We start from the raw sequence: 10,532 nt of genomic DNA on the forward strand, positions 1-10,532 counted from the left end.
AGTCCATGGTGTTACCAAAATTGAAAGAGGAGGCAAGCATAGGCCTGCCTCCTGAGTGTCTTCCTGACCCTATTTCAAATAACTCTCTGATGCTTACTTCATCTTTGAAATCTTTCACAGTATTCAAAACAAGCACCTTTTGCTAAACCTCAAACAAATATTTTCCTGTTTAGATATGTGGAGACTACTGAATTTTTGGGATAAATGTTCAATCCATTAGTGTTTGTCCTACAAGGGATAATTCTTAGGGAAAGAGCATTAGGAAGTTGAATGAACAGGCTGAGATGCCAGGAAGAAAAGGAGAATTTAAACATCAATAGAAAAAAAAAAAAGAAAAGAAAAGAAAAGAAAAGAAAAGAAAATAAACATCAATAGAATCTGAAAGTAAAAGAGAAGCTTTTGGAAAGACAAATTTTAAGCAACAGCTACTTGATAAAACTTTCAGAGAAAAGCGAATAATAATAATAATAATAATAATAATAATAATAGTTGGACTCAAGGACTAAAGGCCTTTTTTTTTTTTGCTTCTGAAATATTTTATTGGCTGTGTACAAGTGATTGCATATCATTGTCTGAACCAGCAGGAAGTCAACTATTAAACATACAGTTTTCCAAGTGAAAGGTAATTTAATTTTACCAGGAACCAATGTCATATATCCCAAGTCTCCAACCAACTTTCCAGTCCCTTCACCAGGTGTCTTAAAATCTGATTATTCTGAATTACTAAGCCCATGTTAGTTTACACTAAGATTCTGTGGTTATGCTACATATTCTTGTTCCACTTTGTTGAGGGAAGCCTAAGCTTATGTTAATAACTTGCTCAAGAGTTATAAAGTGATACAGGTAAGAACAGATTGACATGTTTTAACTGCAGAGTCAGGGATTGTAGCTGTAATGATCTGACTTTTAAAAATCTTTTTTTGTTGTTTTGTCTTTTAACAGATTTATCAGCAGGTTGCAGGGGAACATGGCCTTGAGGACTAAAATATTGATAATAGTTGAACTACCAAAAAAAAGTATTTTTTAAAGTAAAAGAAATGGATGATTGATATATCCCCTTAAAAAATACTACAGGAACATAATAACTAATACTTTTTGAGAGAGAGAGGGCACATAATTGTATCAGCTTAACTATTTCTATTTTTAAAAATCTTCCAATCCTTATAAATTCTTACATATAGTTTAAAAAGTTGACACACAGCATATATAAAATTGTGTTTTTTCATCTGAGATTATATTATACATTTTTCAATGACTATGTGGTTTGATATAATCATCATTTTTTTAAATTGAAGTTCAACTTGCTAACATATAGTATAACACCCAGTGCTCACCCCATCAAGTATCCCCCTGAGTGCCTGTCACCCAGTCACCCCATACCCCCAGTCACCTCCCCTTCCACAATCCTTTGTTTGTTTCCCAGAGTTTGGAGTCTCCCATGTTTTCTCACCCTCTCTGTATTTCCCACTCTTTTTCCCTCTTTTCCCTTAAACTCTCTTTCACTATTTCTTACATTCCCCGTATGAGTGAAACCATATAATGTTTGTCCTTTTCTAACTGACTTACTTCACTCAACATGATACTCTTCATTTCAATCCAAGTTGAAACAAATGGTGGGTATTTGTCCTTTCTGATGGCTGAGTAATATTCCATTGTATATATAGACCACATCTTTATCCATTCACCTGTTGAAGGACATTGTGACTCTTTCCATAGCTTGGCTATTGTGGACATTGCTGCTATGAACATTAGGGTGCAGGTATCCCAGTGTTTCACTACACTATCTTTGAGGTAAATACCCACAGTAGTGCAATTGCTGGGTTTAGGGTAGTTCTATTTTTAACTTTTGAGAAACCTCCACAGTTTTCCACAGTGGCTGTACCAGTTCACATTCCCACCAACAGTGTGAGAGGGTTCCACTTTGTCCATATCTTCTCCAGCATTTCTTGTTTCCTGTCTTGTTAATTTTTGCCATTCTCAGTGGTGTGAGGTGGGATCTCATTGTGGTTTTGATTTGTATTCCCCTGATGGCAAGTGATGCGGAGCATTTTCTCATGTGCTTGTTGGTCATGTCTATGTCTTCTTGGTGAAATTTCTGTTCATGTCTTTTGCCCATTTCATGATTGGATTGTTTCTTTGCTGTTCAGTTTAATAAGTTCTTTATAGATCTTGGATACTAGCCGTTTATCTGATAGGTCATTTGCAAATATCTTCTCCTATTTTGTAGGTTGTCTTTTAGTTTTGTTGACTGTTTCTTTTGCTGTGCAGAAGCTTTTTATCCTGATTAAGTCCCAATAGTTAATTTTTGTTTTTGTTTCCCTTGCCTTCATAGAGGTATTTTGCAAGAAGGTACTGTGGCCAAGTAAAAAGGTTGTTGCCTGTGCTCTCCTCTAGGATTTTGATGGAATCTTGTCTTACATTTAGATCTTTCATCCATTTTGCGTTTATCTTTGTGTATGGTGTAAGAGAATGGTCTAGTTTCTCATTCTTCTGCATGTGGATGTCCAATTTTCCCAACACCGTTTATTGAAGAGACTGTCCTTTTTCCAGTGTCCTTTTTCCTGTTTTGTCGAATAGTAGTTAACCATAGAGTTGAGGGCCCATTTGTGCATTCTGTATTCTGTTCCATTGATCTATGTGTCTGTTTTTGTGCCAGTACCACAATGTCTTGATGATCACAGCTTTGTAGTACAGCTTGAAATCTGGCATTGTGATGCCCCCTGGCTTTGCTTTGCTTTTTCAATATTCTCCTGGCTATGTAGGGTCTTTTCTGATTCCACACAAATCTTAAGATTATTTGTTCTAAATCTGTGAAGAAAGCCCATAGTATTTTGATAGGGATTGCATTGAACGTGTACATTGCCCTGGGTAGCATAGACATTTTCACAATATTAATTCTTCCAATCCATGAGCATGGAATATTTTTCCATCTCTTTGTGTCCTCCTCAATTTCTTTCAGAAGTGTTCTGTAGTTTTTTAGGGTATATATCCTTTACCTCTTTGGTTAGGTTTATTCCTAGGTACCTTTGCTTTTGGGTGCAATTGTAAATGGGATTGACTCCTTAATTTCTCTTTCTTCAGTCTCATAGAAATGCCACTGATTTCTGGACATTGATTTTTGTATCCTGCCACATTGCTGAATTGCTGTATGAGTTCTAGCAATCTTGGGGTGGAGTCTTTTGGGTTTTCTATATAGAGTATCATGTCATCTGTGAAGAGGGAGAGTTTGACTTTTTCTTTGCCGATTTGAATGCCTTTTATTTCTTTTTGTTGTCTGATTGCTGAGGCTAGGACTCTTAGTACTATGTTGTAATCATCATTTTTTAATCGCTATCTTTGAGTTGCCACATCAAATAGTTACACTACAGAGACCTGGCCCAGAAAGACAGGTTTGCCTGCTACCAACTAAATTTTATACCAAGCTCATGAACTATAAACTAAGGCATCCTTCATGAACCCTCTAGTACTGAACCAAATGAAGAGCCCTGTAATCACCCATCCTTTCCACTTTTGTTTCTTTCTCCTTGTGCCTGTGGCTTCTTCTACGTCTCCTCATATTGCTCTTTGTCTTCCCTCCTGGTTTAACATTTCTCTACTACCCTCTTTCTCTGTTGGTTCCACTGAGAACCAACTTGCTTCTTTTTATTAAAATATTCCCAGATCTTCAGCCTCCTTACTTATTTTTATTAAAATATTCCTAGATCGTCAGCCTCTTCACAGAATGTCCCCCCACCATCTTACTGAAGTCTGAATGTCCCCATCTAACACGTCTCCTCACGGGCAGCCTCTCACGTGATTGCTCTTTTTCTCTAGAGTCAAAATTCTTCCAACATATAACTAAAAGCTTCCAAATACTTGTATAGTTTTCCAACAATTACTGCTACACACTAATATAAAAACATAGTATTTTTAGTACATAGGCTCATGCTCTAGCTATACTGTATATTGCCCCTCCTAATCACTGCCAACCTCTTGATCACTCCCATATTTATTGAGGTACTGTTTGCTAAAATAACCCTCTCTAACTCTTTTCTTCATTGTGGTCAATTTCAACATCCAAGTGATGACCCACACCTTGCCTCAATTTCTTGAATTTATAGAACTAACTGACTCTAACTTCTATTCCACTTCCATCATCTTTTATCTGGATTTTTTGAAGAACCTCAAAATGATCTGCCTTCTTCAGTCATGGTGTCCTCTAGTCCATTATCATGCACTTCTGTTTCAAATACTTATTTCTCCATCTTCTACAGAAGAGATACTTAATACAGTGTCCAAAACTAGGATAGAAAATAAATCTTTATTTTTATTAACTTTTAAAGAAGTTGACTATTTCTTTCTATTATAAAATAGGCAAAAAATCCTCAAAGAAAAATAAAAATAGTAACATAACCTGTATCAATGACTTTGTTGCCAAAAGAGATACCTTTCTTTCATTTAAATTATTACATATGTATCAGCATATGTTTAGTTTATGCTCATTACAACAAATTATGTTATTCAACATTGCTATATCCTGTGATTTACTATGTTAACAGAAAAGCATATTTATTACCCCATCACAAATTTTTAAAATTTCCAGTAACAATATTGCTATATGTTGGCTTCTTTAGAATTCTGTATATTCTATGTTATGCATCTAAAAAATAATATCATGAGAAGGGATCCATAGTCTTCACCAGACAACCAAAGATGCTCATGGCATAAAAAGAAATTAAGAACTCCTGACCTATGAGGTAAAAAAAAGACTCCATTTCATCATGCACAAAAATTTCATGATTCTTCTCTTCCTATTTTCCATTTTAATCTCTCATCTTGGTTTCTTCCCTTCAGTTTTTAAAAAGGTACTTCTAGTGCTTTAAATACACTGCAATGTTATATACACAAATGAATCCTTTTGCATAGATGTTTTCCCTTCTTATCATATTAACAAGTTTGCTTTCTAAAACTGTTGTACTAACTTGGAGTAAATGATGTTAAATTTTCATTAAAATTGGCCAACAGTATTCATCATATAGTTTAAAAGATAGAAAACAATATTTTCGGGATGGCTGCATGACTCAGTGATTGAGTGTCTGCCTTTGGCTCAGGGTGTGATCCCAGGGTCCAGGGATTGAGTCCCCCATCAGGATTCCTGCAAAGAGCCTGCTTCTCCTTCTGCCTATGTCTCTGCCTCTCTCTCTGTGTCTCTCATGAATAAATAAACAAAATCTTTAAAAAAAAAAGAAAAAAATATTTTCTTTTAGAGTTGCAATTAGGCAGAAATCCTAAAATGGTCCTCCAAGATCTTCTGCCTTGATCTCATTGTGAATAAGATGAGGTACGTCCATGATGATGTTACATGGCAAAAGGAATTTGGTAGATATGATTAAGGTTACTAACCAATTAACCCTGAATTAATTTAAAAAGAGATTTACCAGGTAAGTCTAATCTAATCCTTCAGAAGTAGAGCATTTTCTCTTCCTGGTAGGAGAAATGTCAGAGATTGTAAATGTGAGAAGATGCACTACTGCTGGCTTGAAGATAGAAAGTACCATGCATCACGGATTGCAGGTAGCCTCTAGAAGCAGGGCAGCCCCAGCTGACAGGCAGCAAAGAAATAAGGAACTTAGTCTTTCTGCAAGGAACTTAATTCTGCCGATGAACTGAATGAGCTGGGACATGATTTCTCACCATAACCTTTTCAAAAGAACCCAGCTAAGCTCACACCTTGCTTTCAGCCCTTGAGACAGTAAGCAAAGAACAAAAGTTGAGCTTGTCTGGATTTCTGATGTGCATAATAAAAATAGATAAGTGGTTGTTGTTTTAAGTGGCTTAGTTTATAGTATTTTGTTACACATTAATAGAAAAATTGACAAAGATATAAAACTTTATTAGCTAATTTGAACATTTTGTCCATATGTTCATTTATTGATTGTAATTATCATATGTTCCTGTTTTGGCAAAACTTTCAAAACAAAAGAGGAATGGAAATACGAGAATATAGATTGTCAAATTGACTAAAAGAAAGTAAGTACCGAATGTCAAAGTGTTTGCAGAGGTTCTGGTAGGTGTATTAGAAGACATCAAAATTTCTGGCCTCAAATCTTTCACTTTCTAACATTAGAGAGAAGTGGATTTATAGACCTGAGAATTTAAAAACTAAAACTAGATGCCGGCCTGAAGGAAAAGCATGGGTTAGGGGTTATTCAGATGGTGTGAGAGCCAGGCAAACCAGAGGATATCCTCCTGGAGGAGTCATCTTAGAGTGTAGGTTTTCAAAGTCTGTGGACGCTATTTAGACAGATTCTGGTTAAATTACTTGAATCTTACAGCCAGGCGAATTTTGAATTGAGAACGATGCTAGAAAGAAGGGAAAGGAAATTTTAGATGTGTGGGCAAAGACAAATGGGGAGAAAAGGACTGTATAGATAGAAAAGAAAACCCAAAGTCAAAGAAGGTTAGATGCCTCTGTAGCTACAAAGGAGAGCCTATATGAAGAGAAGATAATTAGCTGGTGAAGCCCTTAAAAATGGCAATTGGCTCAAATACATTTTCATTTTCCTACCTTAAAGCTGGAACCCCTTTTCAAGTACACAAAATGAGCTACTAGGCCACACACAGTAGTACAGATACTATTGCACTAAGAAAAAGAAGTCAAAGACTAACAAATGTTTTATAGAAACCTCTGAGTGTATTTCATGCTTGCCTTTCAAGATGAACCACAGAGCCTGAAGACCAGACTTGTAGTGACTCAGAACAAAGAGTGACATCTCTTGAAAGACAAATCCAAGTTTTCAAGGGTGTTGCTTAGGTTTTGAACGCAATATTGTTTCTCATTTATTTTCATTAGCCAGAACCAGGAAATTCTTAGTTCCTGCAACGAAGACTTATCAAGTGATTCTCTGCTCCAAACTCTACGATTGGTTAAAATTTACCCATCCCAACTTGTTAAACTAGTTTATTCTAAATCCTTAAGCATTTTTTAAGTCAGCTTACAAATCTGAAGGAATGCCCAGGATGCCATTCATTTGACAAGAAAGCACAAGCAACACTGAAGTGGAGGAGTTTGCGTTCCCAGCAGCGTATGATGTATCAGTAAGTTTAACTTGATTTCCTGTTTGAAAAAGTTGTTTTAGGTTGTGGTCCCTAATTCTGAAAATTATCCTGAATTGGGAATTTAACAGGTTTTTAAAAATTAAATTTAACTTAATAAGTTGTTAAAGAAAATAATGTAGTCATTATTACTACTAGTAATAATGATTGACTAGTATGATTATTACTAGTCATAGTAATCTTTTTATTTCAGGTATCCATGCTAACAATTTCATACTTAGGATTTGAAGAATTTAAAAAGTTGGATTTTAATTGGAATTTTTAACGTGAAAATGAGATAATCACAGAGAGGAAAGGAAAGGAAAAACAGAGCCTGAAGTAACATTATGGAAGTTTGTAGGAGTGGAAGGATGTGGTAATCCAGACTCTAGGATATATAATGCCTTTGTGATCTCTCTAAATTTTACATTTAATTGACACATTGAAGAGAGCAGAAATATACAAACTGTATAGGGAGTATTGTATTTTACCCTGATTCTGAAATCGATAAACATTAAAACCCAAAAAATGAATAAGAATCTTAACGTCCTTTGAGAAGTCCTTTGCCTTTTAAAAATAAAACTTTAGGGCAACTGGGCGGCTCAGTGGTTGAGTGTCTGCCTTTGGCTCAGGTCTTGATCCCAGGGTCCTAGGATCAAGTCCCACATCAGGCTCTCCATGGAAGCCTGCTTCTCCCTCTGTCTCTGCCTCTCTCTGTGCATCTCTCATGAATAAAAAAGTAAAATCTTTTAAAAAATAAAATAAAATAAAATAAAATAAAATAAAATAAAAACTTTAGGGGTGCCTGGGTAGCTCAGTCAGTTAATTGTCTTCAGCTCGGGTCATGATCCCTGCATGGGGCTTCCTGCTTCTCCCTCTCCTGCTTCCACTGCTTGTGCACATGTGCACTCTCTCTGTCAAATAACTAAATAAAATATTTTTTTAAAACCTTAAAGAACAATATAAGAACAGCTTATATGTAAGAATATCAAAAGAAAGTAAGAGCAAATAAATAATCCTAAAATTTTTGTATTTTAATAGACTTAGTATGAAGTCTATAGAAAATAAATCTTAGATATTTTTGTTCCCACTCCCATCTAATCCATTCTGTATTTTTTTAATATTTTGAACATTAATTCTTTCTGTGAAAATATGAGTCAATTAGTACAAATAACTCAAGATAATGAGGGAATTACAAAAGTCTTTTCTAATGTTGTTTAGAGTTCCACTATATCCTTTGTTGGTAATAATTGGATGTTATTTATAAAACTCAATTAAGCATGTGTGGATTTCTGAATCACAATCCCCCAACAGATTTAATTCTCTACAATCATTCAAAATGTTCCCCTTTCTGGCTCCTCACCGTAGATCCACAAGCTAATAGGTTTATCTTGTTAAAAAGCAAAGGAACAAAATAAAGGAACAAAAACAACTTTTCACATTTAATTGATATTATTTCTAAAATTGAAACATATTATGATTACTTTTTAAATGGAATGTAACAGAAGTAAGATGATGATCATTATTAATATTATTTTAATTTTTACTTAAAAGTATCTCCATTCTGTAGGGAAAAAAGTGGTGATTCCATACAATAAAGGTAATTCCATTAATCCTATTTTTCCCCTCTTTTTGCTCTTCAATTTCTTTAATAATCCTATATTTCCTCAAAAATTACTATGTACTGGGGTGCCTGAGTGGCTCACTCAGTCAGTTAAGTGTACAACTATTGATTTTGGCTCAGGTCATGATCTCAGGGTCTTGAGATTGAGCCCCACATCAGCATCCATGCTAGCATGTAATTGGATTTCATATCATGTTCAGAGATTCTTTTTTACACAGAAATATTTTGTTTACCCATCTAGTAAGCCACTCTGTATTTAGATGTAGTGATATAAATAGGTGTAAATACATTTATAATTTTTAGTCATTGTTTTCTTTCCTAAAACCGAGTAACTATGAAATAGATTCCTTGGATTATCATATTCCTACAATGACGCTTTGAATAATTTTACATTTCTCTTTGCCTCACAGAGATATTAGTCTTTTTTAATTGAGATATAATTGATATATAGCATTGCATTCGTTTCAGGTGCACAATATGATTTGATATTTGTCTATATTATGACAAGACCACCACAATAAGTCTAGTTAACATCCACTGCCACACAGTTATAACTTTTTTCTTGTGATAAGAGCTTTTAAGATCACTCTCTTAGCACCTTCCAAACATACAATATAGTTGCCTTGCTGTAATTTATATACCCATGAGTTAATTACCTTATAACTGGAAGTATGTACCTTTTGACACCTTCACTCATTTCTCCCCATCTTCCTTACTGCTTCTGGCAACCACCAAGAAAGAGTCTCTTTTCATATAGTCATACCCATTGATGGATTTTAAGTTCTTTCCCACATTAAATCAAGTCTGTGTTTCATACAATAGGCATAAAAAGACTATGTCTGGTGATTTTTAATTTGGAAACTAAAGTTGTCATTTAAATGGCATATGTCCCTGTTTTCTGTAATAGTGCCTGGGGCTCTAGGAATTCAGCACTATCAATGTAAGACAAGGACACGATACAAAAAAAGAAAGAAAGAAAAATAATGAGACAACAGATGGCCCCTAATCTGAGAAGGAATAATTAATATCTCTGAAGTAGCATAATTCCAAGTTTAAAAAAGCAATTAAAGTTTCATTGGAACACACACACAATATACATGGATATACATTTGTATTTTCTTTTTGATATATTTTTTTAAAATAAGACTTAATAAGATACAAACATCTGTTTTTCTATGGTTAAACATTTTTATAGGAAAATGGCATGCTAGATTATCGTTAAACTTCTATTTTTTATTTTTCAATCTTGGTAAAATGGACAGATATATTGTAAACAACACTATTATAATGAACATCCTTCTGGCTGATTTTTGGCACACATTCACAATTGTTTCCTTAGGAGAAGTTATCTTTTGCACTTTCACAATTTCTGGAATGGCGTTCCTTGATTAACAAACTGCTCTACCTCCTAAATTTTTTTCTTTGCATATTCTCTATACCCTTAGAAAACTGAAATATATTTATTTCCATAGGATACTTTATTTTTTACAACCATCTCAACTAAGGGTTTATTACTGAAGATTTAGTCTTTGTCCTCCTCACTCTCTAATGCCACCGGGGACCATTGTTCTCCACACCCCTGTAAATGCCCTTGCAAACTTCCTTGTTCCTCTGAGGTTCACACAATTTACTCTCTGTCCTCTTTCTTTCCTCATGGCAGTTCTTATGGATCTGATTATGATTATGATTATGATTATGCCCCCCACTTTATTGAAGACTGGTACTTGCTTTCCCATCTTTCTCTACTTCAAGTATCACATCTACTCTAGGTAACATCAGTGCCCATGCGCTTGATATGCAACACTCTAGTCATTTATTTCCTTGATCTCCTAAT

The sequence above is a fragment of the Vulpes vulpes genome, chromosome 2 (assembly GCF_048418805.1).
Source record: "Vulpes vulpes isolate BD-2025 chromosome 2, VulVul3, whole genome shotgun sequence".
Taxonomy (NCBI): Eukaryota; Metazoa; Chordata; class Mammalia; order Carnivora; family Canidae; genus Vulpes; species Vulpes vulpes.